Below are 14,380 nucleotides of genomic sequence, written 5' to 3' on the forward strand. Positions count from 1 at the left end.
GTTGCTCAGTGGTTAGGCGCCCAATGGTTGAATCCCTGGTAGCATGACAAAAATTTTACCAGACATGAGAGCATTCAGATTTTCTCTTTCACATGGGATTGAATTTTATTTTTTTCTACAGGTGTTTTCTGCTTCATCTCATTTTTCAAATCTGAAGTCATAATTTTCACATTAATCCCAACCTCTTCTTTTCCTTCTCTTAGCATGCTTTATTTTCAGATAAAATTTTCCTTTTTCTCTCTTCTCCTTAAAAAGTTATGGAATGTTCCACAAATTTGCATGTCATCCTTGCTCAAGGGCCATGCTAATATTCTCTGAGTCGTTCCAATTTTAGCGTACGCACTGCCCCAGGAAGCACTAAGATTTTTGTTGCTTGGTGAAGTCAGACATGTCTACCTTTGGTGTGTGTTTTAAAAGATCAACTTTGCCAATGTTGGTCTTTGCTATTGTCGCTTTCTCATTCCATTCCATCAGCTTTGCTTCCCCTTAAATAGTAAAGTGGGGCTGGGTGTGTAAGTTAGTGGTGTTAGTGGTGGAGCCCCTGCCTGCCTGTGCTACAACCCCAGCTTCCCCCTCATACCCACCCCCCGCCAATAAAAGTAAAGCTCCTTCTCCTATTTTCTTTGCATTTGGATTTCTTGTACTCCTCTTTTACCTTACTGAAACTCACAGCTTAGGAATTTTCAGAATTTTTTTTCTTTTCTAATACTGCATTCCACATGTTATGCAATGAGATATATTCCTCAGAGCTCGATTACTTCTGTTGATTTCAGTTTAATTTATATTTTTGAGATGGGGTTTCAACACGTTGGCCACATGGGCCTCACACTCGCTGCTTAGGATGAACGGGGCTGGGGAGGGGGGGGGTATGAGACAGCAAGAGGGAGAGGGAAGAAATGTGTGTCACTGTAAAGGCACACGCCCAGTGACCCATGGCTTCCAACTCGGCTCCACCTCCTAAGGTTTCTAGCACCAACCAATAATGAACCCCACTGAGGACCAAGCCTTTAGCCCATGGCTTGGGATCAAACCATAACAGGCAGGAAGAACCCACGGGGTTGCCATGTTCCCTGGCTGCAGATGGAGTCACTTGGTGGTGGTGATGTCTCTAGGGGCTGCTCAGCTCTCACATCATCACCAGAGACTCGGGCTGATGTGCAGCCTTTTGGGTTCAACCTTCAGTCTAGCAGCTTCCGGGGGCTTGAGAATTCCAACAAGTGTTGATTCACACAGAAATGTCCCGAGAGCTTTCCAGAGAGCCAAAATGCCCAGGGTGGAGTGAGAAGCCTGGTACTGCTGGGCAGACTGCACTGCTCTTTTGCTCTATCCTGCTTCCTAGGTGCCTGGCAACTGTCACTGAAGGAAGCCCATGGAGCCTCCTCCTATGCAGTTCAGTAGTCCTCCATTTCCTTTCTTGCTGGCCTCAGGGCTGACCACCCCTGTCACTTATCTTCCTGACTTCCCCAGATGTTCCTCCTTCACGTCCAGAGGGGTTCGCTTAGCAGGTGATTCTTGGGGCAGAGTGCTTGTGACTGGAACAGTTTACCTGTAGGACAAGCCATCCCTGCCAAGGGGGCTGAACCTTCCTAACCACTAAATCTTCTCTTCCCAGAATTGTGCTTTGCCAAATAGCCGGCTAAGACATGGAAGGCATTGGAACAAGTTATGCTGTGTGCGTGGATGAGGATATGAAAATGCATCTCATTCTTATGTATAATTCTAATCCACAAGGAAAAGTAATGACAAATAAAACAAGAAATTCCTGGCCGTTATTCAATGACCTCTGGAAAATTCTTCCCTCCTCTTTGCACTCCTCTTCATGGGTAATACAGGAGGCTCACAAAACGTGTTGTACTGATTTTATTCCAGTAATGCTGGGGAGATTCTTGGGTTTCGCCTGGACAATAGGGCCTTACGTTAAGTCTTCTCTGTCACTGCCTCTCACCTTTACCTGCCACCAACACTGCATGGTGCACATGCAAGCTTTTCAGTGCCATCGTTGTGGTATGTGATGAACTCTCTCTCATGAGAACAGGAAAAGGAATTCCATCTCCAAACATGGGTAGCCACAGAATAGTGGGGAGTTATTCACTGAGGTCACTGTGAGTTCCAGTGTGGTTGCTGATATCCGCTCATTCCACAAGTACTAATTAATCATGAGCCATGTCTGGGTGTGAGCAGCACCTTGCATGTCACTTTCCTCCATGATCCACCTAGACTGGCCTAACGTTAGGTTAGTTTTCTGAGAACAGTGTTTGTGAGGTATGGCCAAACTTGGCCCACGGGTGAACTCACATGGGGACACAAGCACACAATTCTTTCTGCATGCAAAGTCTGCTGGCACTTATGTGATGGTCACATTTAGTAATGAGCAGAATGTATCCACTGGTGTGTTTCAGAAAACCATGGCTAACAAAGCAGATGAATTCTCGGGCGGACCTAGACCGAGTCCTAGACCACACAAGCGGAGGCGCACTATGTCCCTGATGTCAGTGCCGGAGGAAGGAGAGGGCCACTCCCGTTGGAAGGACTCCACCAAGCCCCAGGGAGATGGTAATTGTGTCCTGGGTGGGTGGGCAAGCCTGCAGTTGGCGTGTCAGATGCAGTACCTCCGAGAACAGGAACCTATTGGGAGAGGCTGCAGGAGGCCAGCATGAAGCAGCTTCCTGCAGGGCAGGATGGGGGCAGCAGCAAAGGAGGATGCATGGGAAGGCCCTCTCTGTCTGGCTCTTCTGTGGGTCAGGACACAGCGTGCCCTCAATCTGGCCTCTCCTCACACTGCCCAACAGGGGCTTTGCCTCCTGCCTCCTCACGCCACAGAAACCAGGGTGGAGAAGGCCAGCATGGCAGCTGGCGTTGCCAGTCATTTCTCAGCTGCATTTGACCCGTTGTTCACTGGCTCCGTGATGGGGACGTTCAGGGATTTCCATCTCTCCAGGCTTCTTTCTTCCTTGAGGTGGATCCTGATCTTTCGTTTATCTGCCTCTCCAATCTCACTATTGTGATGACTTTAAAATCACACCATGTTTCTCGAGTCTTTGCTCCTACTCTGACATGATTGATTGCCACTATGTTCCAGTAACATTTTCCCGTCCTTGTGCTTCTCAGTCCTCCCCTTTCACCCCTCCCCTCTCCCCCTGCAGCCAGACTGATGGTGTCAGCAGGTAAGGAGTGGGCCCGTTGTGTGTCCTTCCTGGAAGAGCATCGTCCTCTATGTTCCCAAGCACACAGAACACAACCTCAAGTCCTGGTCCTGACAGTGGACCACAGTCTCTGCGTGGCCCCACGTGGGTTCTGGGGGCCTCCTCCTCTGTCTCTCTGCTTCTCTCCTCCACTCCTTGGTCCTCAGCAGGTCCCCCTCTGGCCCTCTCCCTTACTGCAGGCTGAACTGTCCCTCTAAATCTGCACAAGCCTGCTCTGTCTCCTCCTCGGGCTCTGCTCAGAGGACACCACCCAGAAGGCCCTGCCACCACCCTCAGCCCTGGGGGCCCCTCTGCTGCTCCCTCCCACTCCTCTGCTCCCTCCCACTCCCCTGCCCACATCTCCCCCAACAGGAGTCCAGCTGGGATGGCCTGTTGCTCTCCATGCACTTCCTCTCTGACTTCCCATCTCGGTGTAGGTTCCATCAGGGCAGGTGCAGTTTCTGTCTGCTTCATTGCTGGTGGCCAGCTCCTGGCACCAAGGGGGTGGTGTAATTAGGGGTGTCACACTTGAGTGACATAAATGCCTTTTTCTGATACTCCAAACATGAGTGAGGAGGGTCTGTCCTCTTGACAGGGATCTCTGGTGACTAAGCGTGAATCCCATCAGGCATCTTGACACCACATGAACCTTCCAGCTTTTTGACACCTAAAGTACATCACAGGACACAGACTCATGAGTGCCATGGCTCTGTGAATGTTTTACTGATAGATGTCCTGTCCCCTGTGTTTCTACATGCAGTCCCAGAGCCACAACTTAGGAGGTGCTTTCCCTGTCCTCTGTGTCGCGATGTCCACTTTTGAGGTCCAAGAATTCTCTGGTGCTCCCAGCTGCTCTGAGAAAAGCAATCGCAGGACACGAGCTTGTAAATGTCCCGTGTAGGGCGTAGGGGGGTGAAGCCCACCTGCCTCATAGCTGAGCCTCTCCATTGGTTTCCAGATGCTACTGCCAGCCGCGTTGTCCCTGAGGAGACAATGCAAAGTGGTCCCACCACAGTGAGAGGCTCCTTGGCCACAAGCATGGCAGCTGGCAGTGTCCCCTTCTATCCGCTGGCTTCTCCACCTGATGCCTCCACTGGTCCCAGCCAAGGGGGGCTGCTTCTCCAGGCCGGTGGGGACCCCTTTGGGGCAGGATTCGTGAGCAGTGGCCCCTCTGCACGTGGCCCTGAAGTTCCTGCCATGCCCATGGTGGCGGTGGTGCCTGATCCATTTCCACAGAGTATTGAGGAAATCAACGTTGGTATCAAACATCAGCTCATGAAGGAAGTTCGACAGTTTGGACGAAGTAAGTGGTGGGGGGATGGTAGCGATGAAAACGCAGGAAGGCTCTCTCAACCTGTGGTTTAGAAGAGCTTGGAACTGCCTGAGTGGACTCGGCCTTGGCCAGAGTTGAGTCCTCACTAATTTCAGACGGTTCCCCTCTACTTTGCTTAGCGTGTCCCCCATACGTCTTTTCTTGTCTTGTCTTTGATGGTGGCTGTTTCCTAGAACTCTTTAGTGGCTGTGTGCAGAGGTCCCCATTTCAGCATTTCAGCCCCACACACTCTGTACCTTTGCAGCCCAGAGGGCGTGATTAGTGAGGGCCACAAACGGCAAGACTGAGTTCTGTTTCTTCCTCAATATTGAGGTGTTCTTAATACCTTCAGAATACGAAAAGATCTTCAAGTTGCTTGAAGAAGTGCGAGGCCCTGTGGAAGTCAAGAAGCAGTTTGTTGAGTTTACCATCAAGGAAGCAGCAAGGTGGGTGGCCAAGGAACTGGTGGAGTTCTTTCAGCAGTTGGGCTGGGGCGGTGTGGGGGCTGAGTGGTGGGGGCAGGGCCTGCCCCTGCTTGAGCATCCTGGGTCCTGCCCCCACTCACAGTTAAGGCTTGCTCTGTGTTGTTCAGCCTGTGTCCTCTGAGTCTGACTCACCCTCCCACACCCACTGGGCCTGGCCATCTCGCCATGGTCTGGGCTGGTTGCCGGCCCCCGTGGACACTCCTTGTGCACCTGAGCATCTCTCCCCAGGTGTGTGTTCCTTCCCTTGCCGTGTAGACCGTGAGCTCCCTGCCTGTCTGCCACAGCGCCCCCCCACTTCCTGGTGTCTTTGGGATTCCGCTGGGTAATGGCATGTCTCTTCATTTTCAGATTTAAACGCCGTGACTTAATTAAGCACCTTGAGAAGATCCTGGAGAAAACAGTTTCTGGCAACTAAGGTATCAGACCTGAACACAGTCCTGCTCTCACAATGATCAGATAGAAACCAGAACCCATTCGCTGTGCTTGAGAACGTAGCAAGATGTCACTGAAGCCTCGTGGCCTGTGTTGCTTAGGAGACTTGCCTTCCAGAGGCTGAGTCGAACGGGCGGAGCATTTTGATGTTATGAATTTCTATTAGTAAAAGTTGGCTTTTGCCCTCATTGTTTGGAAAGAGTCGTTTTTTTGTTACTCATCTGAGCTGGGGATGTTTTTATCTCAGCAAGCCAGATGCACCTTAGTCCTCAAGTGTCAGTCAGCTTGTCATCATTGTGACCAAAGTACCTGGCAAGAATAACCTAGAGCAGAAATTTCGTTTGGGTTCACAGTTTCAGAGTCTCAGTCCATGGACAGCTAGCACCGTCACTCCGGGGCTGAAGTGAGGCAGAACATCATGGTGGACTGCCACAGTGGAGGAAAGTTGCTGTGTCCAGACAGCCGGGAAGCAGAGAGTGAGACAGAGACAGACAGAGCAAGGGGCCAGCAACAAATAGGGCCCAGAGCTCGTGCCTTTGAGGTCTATCTCCTCTAGCCACGCCCCACCTGCCTATAGGTACTACCCAGTTAGTTGATTCGGTTCATCCACCAGATGGATCAGTCCATGGCTTAGGTCACAGCTCTCATAATCATCTCACCTCTTGCATCAGCACAGGGCTTTTGGAGGGACTCCTCCTTCAAACCAGAACACCTCATTTCTGTAGAAGGTCACAAGGTGATAGCTGCTATTTATAACCATCTTCTGCACTGCCTATTTCTTATTCCTTTTGCCCTGGGACAGCCCCACAGCAGGCCCTGGTGCTCGGTGTGGCAGGATGACATACAGAGTTCTTACTGAAGGCTCTGTGCCACTACATTTCCTGCTGAATTGGCTTCTTGCCCTATTCCATGGTCTCTAGTCACAGAACCTGTCAGTGCTAAAAAGGGCTCTGGATGTTCTACACACATTTCCTCCTTGGTCTCTGTTTGGCTGCATCCCATTCCCCTCTGATGGTCATTCCAGACATTAAGGAAGCCTTCCTTTGTATCTATTGATTGACAGGGAGGAACAATCCACAGTGATGAACTTGCTCAATGCCTTAACTTCCATTTCAATGGAGTCATTTTTGTATCCCACTATGAAAAGGGATTCAATTTGCAATGACAATATGTAGTCTACAGGAGCCAAGTTGTTGGTATGGGAAGTAAAATTGTGCTCCTGGATACTCAGTAAGTAGAGGAGACTTCGCATTGCTTTCATTGCTGAAGACATGAATATACCAATGTGAGCAACAGCTTCTCATCCTGGATGAAGAGTCGGGGTGGTAGTGGTGGGTGGAGACCCAAGAGAATATTATCTCCTACATTATTTGATCCAGCTCCAAAATGACTGCCACAAATCTAGAACTACAAGTGAAACTTTATAAGATTTTCCTATAGTTTATAATGGTGAGAAATATAGCCAGTCTAGTGAATAATCTGTTAGCATGAGCCCATTGCTGTACTTCATTTCCTATTAGCAAGTTCCATATTTAGATGTGATGCACTGTCAAAAGACCATCATGGAGGATTTGCCCTTTCCTAAGAATGTATTTTGAAAGTACATTAGTTGTGAATGAAAATCCATATTTAGAGTGTGTGTCTACTCAAGTGAAAAAAAAAAAGCTACATTTTTCCTGATGGACATAGACCAAGCTAAGTTGTAATCTGATATCTCACTGACCACACTGGGCTATGGTGCCTATTGAGGGTTCAGTATTTGTTTCTGGTCCTGGTAAACTGGACAGTTGACAGTGGCTATGCCAACATCAATCTTGGTAAATAGAAATTCATTTTTATGGGCCTATGTATAACTTCTGTTCCTGACTCCATGAACATGATGCACCACTACTACTTAGAATATTCAGGGGTGTACCTAAGGAGATATAATCTTGGTTCTAGGAGCTTAGATTGGCCTCAGTAGAAATAACAATGAAATGGGGACCTTGATCTTACAACATTAAGAACCTAGACCTGCCAGTAATGCAAATGAGCTTAAAAACATTTTTTTGTGTGTGTGTGTGTTTGTGTGTCTTTTAGTCATGGTTCTCCAGAGACAGAAACAATAGGAAATATAGAAATGTGAAAATAAATTTATTAGGGGAAATTGCTCACTTGATTATGGAGACTGAAAAGTCCCACAGTAGGCCAAGCTGAAACACTAGGAAACCCATTACCATGACTCAGTCTAAATCTGAAGGCCTTAGAACCAGGGATGCCAATGTGTATATTTGTCAGGTTAATGTTACAGATCCCAGAGCCTGGGCTGGAGGAGGCTAGTGTGGTTGTAGTATCCAAAGGCAAAAGAATATGAAGTTCTAAAATCCAAGGGGAGGTGAAAGATGTCCTCATTTCAAAAACAGAGTTCACCCTTTTCTGTTTTCTTTCCCATCCAGGCCTCTAGCCAATTGCATGGTGCCTGCCCATATTGAGAGTGTATCTTCTCTTAATCCACAGACCCACAAACCAATACCATCTGGAAATACCCTCTCACACATACCTGTGGTAGTCCATTCATTCTAATTCAATGTCAAACCCCCTGGATTTCTCTCAATAGAAGAGGGACAGGCTCAATGCCCACTGAATCATTGAGAATCATTAATGCTTTACTAGCTATCTTGGTGTCATTTAATCCAGTCATTAACATCCAAAAATCAACATTGTATTGAGTACTCAGTCACGAACCTGATTAATGCCTTGATGTCGATTTTGTGAGACCCTAAGCAGTTTTTCCAGGAATTCTGACCTACAGAACTGTATATTTGTGGCTTTGTAAGCTGCTAAATTGGGGCTATTTTGTTATTCAGTAATAAAAACCTAATACAAGAGGTATGTGTGTATTTAGAAGAAATTGAAAATCAGGTGCAATGTGTTTTTCTTTCCCAATTGACGGGTAATAGGGAACTCCCTGTGAGGCCACAGAGAATTTTTCTCTCAATCTGGACTCTACTCTAAGCTAGCAGGCTTTCAAGTGACTTTCCAATTTGTCAATGTAGCACAGAACATTAAATTTTATGTTACTACCAGCATCTAATACACCAACTTATTGTTGCTTCCTTTTTTTTTTTTGCAATAAGAAGGTTCAGCTATATCAGTTTGCTCTTTAGCTTATAACTATCTCGACATGCCCGTAGTCTACTAGATCATCAAAAATTTCACTCATTCACAAGGCTCTGATGATGTGTGGAATTGATGTCCCAAATTCTCTTGCAAGCCTGCTGTCGATGTGTGTGTGAATTAGTTGCTGCTTTCTTCTTAATCAGAATCATGTCATTGATGTTGCAGAATGATGTTATGTGTGGTATAAGGGAAAGATGATCAAAGTCCCTAAGTAGTAGTTCATGACATTTGTCTGGAGAGTTAATATCAATCTGAAGTAGTAAGTAATGGTGTATTGCTACCCTTTCCATGAGAAGCCAAACTCTTCCTTGTGAAAATTACTGAAAGGAAAACAAAAATCACATTTATCCAATAAGTACATGTTTATCAGGTGTTCAGGGATGTGTTAATTGCCCAAGCATCAAAACCACAGGTAGAACAGCAGTGGTTACTGAAACAAATAGCAGATTTGACTTATAATTTCTTGTCATTCTCCATGATCCAACTGTTTCTGCATAAAACAAATAGACAAGTTTAAATGGATGGTGTAGTAATAACTACGCTGCATATTTCAAATCCTTGATGATATCACAAACCATCACAGGGCAGATTTGGGGAAAACCTGGGCCTACTATATAAGGCATAACTGAGGCAAAAGTCCTTGATCACCTGACTTCCATAAGCCTCTACTTTGACTGGGGGCCTACAGTGTCATATTGGCACCCTTGAAACTAGTGCCATTCAGATCCAGCATCTGTTACCCCTGAAAATCAGGATACTTAACTTTCTACCATGTACTGACACACTATTAATTGGTCACAGGTCCATTTGAAGAAGGTTGGAACAATTAATAGCATAAACATTTGGCAGTGCAGCATGGTATATTAGCTGCATATTATTACAAGGAGATACCTAAGGTTTTTAACTTATAAAGGAAAAAGTTATATTTTGTCTCATGGTTGCAGAGGTTCTAGTCCAAGATCAGGATTACCTGATCAGGTGATACCTTTGCTTTGGATGTCTGGTGAAGGTAGCACATCATGGCAGGCAGGCATAGTGGGGTAACTCTACTGACATCACAATCCAGGAAGCAAAAGACAGGATGGATTGGGGTCCTACATTCCCCTTCAGGAGCACATCCCCAAAGACCCAAACACTGCACTCAGGGCCTCACCTTCTAAAGGTGCCACAACATTTCACTCTGAAAACCAAGCTTTTAACACATGAATCTTTTAAATATTTTTTTAGTTGTAGATGGACACAATACCTTTATTTTATTTTTATGTGGTGCTGAGGATGGATCCCAGTGTCTTACGTGTGCCAGGTGAATACTCTACCACTGAGCCACAGCTCCAGCCCTAATGCATGGATCTTTGGGGGACACTCATACAAACCATCACACATGGTCCTTCCTGAAGGGCAGGACCACAGCAACAGAACAAAGTCACCACAGGGGTCACCACAGATACCTGAGATTGCCTTAGAAAATCATTTACCATGTTTCTGAAAGTCGTGTCCTTTAGCCCTAGATGGATGAGTCCTGACCCTGAGGCTATAGGAGATAATGTGTGTGTGTGTGGGGCGGGGGGGGGGGGGGGGGGGGGGGGGGGGTGTTGGGGAGCATTTTAGGTTACTATTTCACAGCAATCACAGACTATTTCATTTCACTTATGTGGATACTTTGCTGGGAGTGTAAAGCCCTTGGCACATCATTTTCTTCCTCCGGAGCTCCAGCACATCAGCGATAACCAGTCATCTCTATTAGTCTCCTCAGTTTAGCAATATCACAGGTATTACGTGCTGTTAGGACCTTTAGCTTTAAGAGAGACTTTGGAAACAGGAAGAGGCAAGGTAACTAGCCCCAGGTCATAAGTAAATACGGGCATACTTGGAGCAACACTTCAAAGCCAGATCTGCCTCAACCCAAAGTGCTTTCCACTGCAACTATGTGGCCTTACCAGACTATAGACCCTCAGGCTTCCCCTGACCTACTGTCTCCTATGGGTTCTTATTCATCAAGTGATCCTGGATTCAGAACATTCTCTGCTTATTTTCCCTCCTTGATAGGATCTTCCAGGAGAAGAAAGGGCAAGCACTCCCCTGTATCAGCTTCTGCCACAGCCTGTCAGCTCTGATCTCCCAGGAAGCTGCCCCTGCCAGGATGGGCCCCACTATTCTCACTCAGCTTATCCTTGGCCCTCCCAGCTGGCCTCTCTCTATTCCCTCAAACAGACACTTGAAATCAATCAGTGACCCACCGTGAATTCTTCTCTTTCCCAGAACTTGCAGCCTCCACTAGGTACTTGGCCATGACTCTTTTTATTTCATATGCATCAAGAATATTGAGAATCTTACTACACAGTAGGCAAGAGGCTAGGTTCTACCACCCCTTGTGCTCCAAAAATACTCAACTATCATATTAGCAGGAAAAATGTTTATTCAAAGCTATCTTTGAAGGAAGATAGAGGAAACTTGTTTCACATCACCATGATCAAAGAACTTAAGGGTAAGGGACGTTTTTATAGAAGAGATGGCAAATTGGGAGAAAAGGCAGGAAATATATATACAGAATTAGTTAACCCAGAACCTGTCAGTCTTAATTTCCTAGGTATTTGGAGTATGGTGTGCTCTTCAGCTTCCACTTTCAGTAAGCAGAAGTATAGAAGTTAAAACCATGGAAGTTTCTCTTAATTTCAGAAGGAGTCTATTTCAGGAGGACATATTCCCATGTAACATGCAAAGCATGCCAGGCACTGGTCATCCCATTCTGCCATCATGTTCACTTTAAACCCTTATACAACCTTTTGAGGGAGGGGCTATGATTTCCCCTTAACAACTGAGGAAACTGAGAGATTCAGTCATCCCATAAGATCAGATGCCTGGCTGGCAGTGGAACCCAGGCTTAAACCCAGTCTTTCACTGCTGCCCATCTCTAAAGAACTTTACAACAATGTGACTGTACTACATAAAAGGAAGACTACATTCTTTACTAAACTGAGAGATTAAAAACTCAAAAGTGCAAAAGGTTTGCCTTACCAGGTGAAATCCATGGCAAGAACCTTTTTCTTCTCAAAGCACAATGCAACCCTCTCCTGGGTTTAAGAGAATACAATACAAGGGCAACATCGGCAATTTGGACCTTTTCAAGGAAGAAAGGAGGTTCTCATTACTAAAAACTTGCCCTTGGTAAGTGTAACTTGCACTTACAACAAGTCTCCTCTCAACAGGAGGTACTCATAAAACCAATTCATACCACACAGCAGAAATTCCGCTTAAAGCTATGATGTAATATCTCAAATCTGGTCTGTTTTCCTGCCTCTAAAATGTATGGTCACCTGTCTCCTGGCTGCCCTTTGAGACACACATCTCTACCCCTTCCCCATTTCTCCTTCTGTGTTCAGACCTCACCAGAGTCTGCTGTCCTGTGATCATTACACAGCAATGAGGAGTCCAGGCACCCTGGGGCAGAAGAAAGGCATGACTATGGAGGAAATTGCAAGAGAACCTGTTTTTTTGTTTTAGTTTTTAGCCTGTGGCCCCTACCTGCCTCCTTTGCACACATGACTTTCAGATTGTGCAAGTGAGATCCTGTCTTTATTTATAATTTAAATGTTTTGCTCATCATGGGTGTTTTGACTTTTAAAAAATTACAATAAACTATTATTCATCTTAATTACTAAGTGCTAAATTTTGCACCTGAGTGGCTCACTCCTCCCAACCTGGACCCTCCTGCCTGTCAGCCTATTTACCTCTCTGGGGACTTGTCAATGGTGAGCCCCTGAGAAACCCCAGGCAGACTGTTTGCTTATTACACCCAGCTGCACTCCTAAGTCACACCACTACTGAACTGTGGGATGAGAAAAGCCAATCACCCAATATCTTAGACACTATCTCCCCAGCATGTAGGAGAGAACCCAACCATAGAAGACTCTCCAGAAACATTTGCCTAGTAAAGGAAACACCATAACACATGTCTGAGGATTATTTAAGTTTCTCACTTGGATTGATTGCCAGTAAAGTGACTTTCAATCTTTAAAATAAAGGAATTACAGAGGAACACTACTTTTGTGAATAGGGGAAGCAAGGTCCCCAGACAGGAATGTCAAGACTACAAGGACTTTCAGACATTGTCTGTATTGGAGCTCTTACAGAGTTACAAATGAGGTCACAATAAGGAAAGGTTGCACTTAAGATAAAGGCATCTAGGGCCAGAGCAGAGTCTAGAAGCCAAATGCCAGAGCGTGTGCTCTACCACTGAGCTGCATCCCCAGAAATTTTTATTTATTTTTATTTTTTACTTTAAGAAAAGGTTTTGGTAACTTTCTCAAGCTGGCCTTGAACTTGCCATCCTCCTGTCTGAGCCTCCAAGTTGCTGGGATTACTAGTGTACACCACCACAACCAGATTCTTTCCCACCAGTTCTTACTCAATCTTTTAATGTCAAGAACACAGTACATTCACACTAAGTCTGTTAATATCAAGATCACAGTTTACTTGATCTTGACATTAACAGATTAATTATGGATGAGTGGGAAAGTATCTAGACTCCAGAGCCAGAATGCTATGGGTTCAATTTCTAGCTTTATCTCTTCTAAGCTATCACTCTGGCAAGCTGTTGACCACTGTGTGCTTTAATTTCTTTATTTTTCCATAATATCTTTATTTATCTTATCTGTTTATTTTTATGTGGTGCCAGAGTCAAACCCAGTGCCTCACGCATGCTAGGGAAGCACTCTACCACTGAGTCACAACCCTGGCTGCCTTTAATTTCTTCTTATTGAAGAGAACAGAGTAAGTCCCACCTTGCAGAATGGTTCTGAGAATTAAATGTGATAGTTCAAAATGTTATTAATGGCAGATACTATTTCATTCAACAACCACAATCTTGAATCAAAAGACTTGCACATTCCACATAAGCTCTCTTGTATCATATTTTACTTTTTAAATAGAATGGACTGATGCAGGTGATGTCATCAAGACTGCAGAATGGGAAGCTCTTAGAGCCTCTCTCCCCTGTCCTCCACAATTAACAATAGCCAAAAAATTACCACTCTCAAAAATACAGAAACCAGTTAAGTTTCTGCACCCCAGGTGAGCATAAAACCAATCACATTTAAGACTAGCAGGAAAGTTTATGACATTGCCTCTCATCGGAGAAACTCTCCCTTGACCCTGGGGCAGTTCAGCAAATTTTGGAGGAAATCCTCAACTGCCATCTTCTCCCTAGACAGGGAAAGATGTGAAATATATGTTCGATGTTCTGACTCTTTGGGGGCTGCCCAAAGGACCAGTTTCAGTCTCGCCTGAATTCAAGCATTGATTACAACTGGGCTCCAGATTGGAGTTTACTGAGGTCAGCATGCACTGGAGTCTACAATATTATAGATAGACACTAGGTGGAGGGCGTGTATCACGGAGTAGCGTGGCATCGGTGAGGCTGCAGTACCACGGATAGGCACCAGGGGTACTTCAGAGTAGAAATCAGCAAAACAATTAGGATTCATCCACAGAAAGACTTAGGAGGGTCCCGCATTGATACCCAGAAAGAGTAGATAAAATCTTCTTTCTCTGAACGCAGACTACAAGGTCTGGGATAAATGGTTGATTTTTCAAAAGCTGAAATCCTAACAGAAGGCAATGAGAGACACAAAAATAAACAAGCAAACATGGCCCTCTTAGAGTAGTTGATTAAATCTCCAAAAACAAACTCTAAAAAAAGCCAGGAATATATTAGCTGTCTGACAAAAATTCAAATAACAATCAGAAAGGATGTTTAATTAATTCAAGAGAATACAGATAAAATAACCAAATGAAATCAGGGAAATTATGTA

The 14,380-nt window shown here is 45.4% G+C and overlaps 1 non-coding gene across 1 annotated transcript; it reads right to left on the bottom strand.

Annotated features, from left to right (window-relative positions):
• Positions 1 to 251: 251 nt before the first annotated feature.
• LOC143639641 (U6 spliceosomal RNA) lies at positions 252 to 358 on the bottom strand. The gene has a single exon (XR_013154784.1). It is a non-coding gene; the product is annotated as a U6 spliceosomal RNA (small nuclear RNA).
• Positions 359 to 14,380: the final 14,022 nt, after the last annotated feature.

The sequence above is a fragment of the Callospermophilus lateralis genome, chromosome X (genome assembly GCF_048772815.1).
Source record: "Callospermophilus lateralis isolate mCalLat2 chromosome X, mCalLat2.hap1, whole genome shotgun sequence".
Lineage (NCBI taxonomy): Eukaryota > Metazoa > Chordata > Mammalia > Rodentia > Sciuridae > Callospermophilus > Callospermophilus lateralis.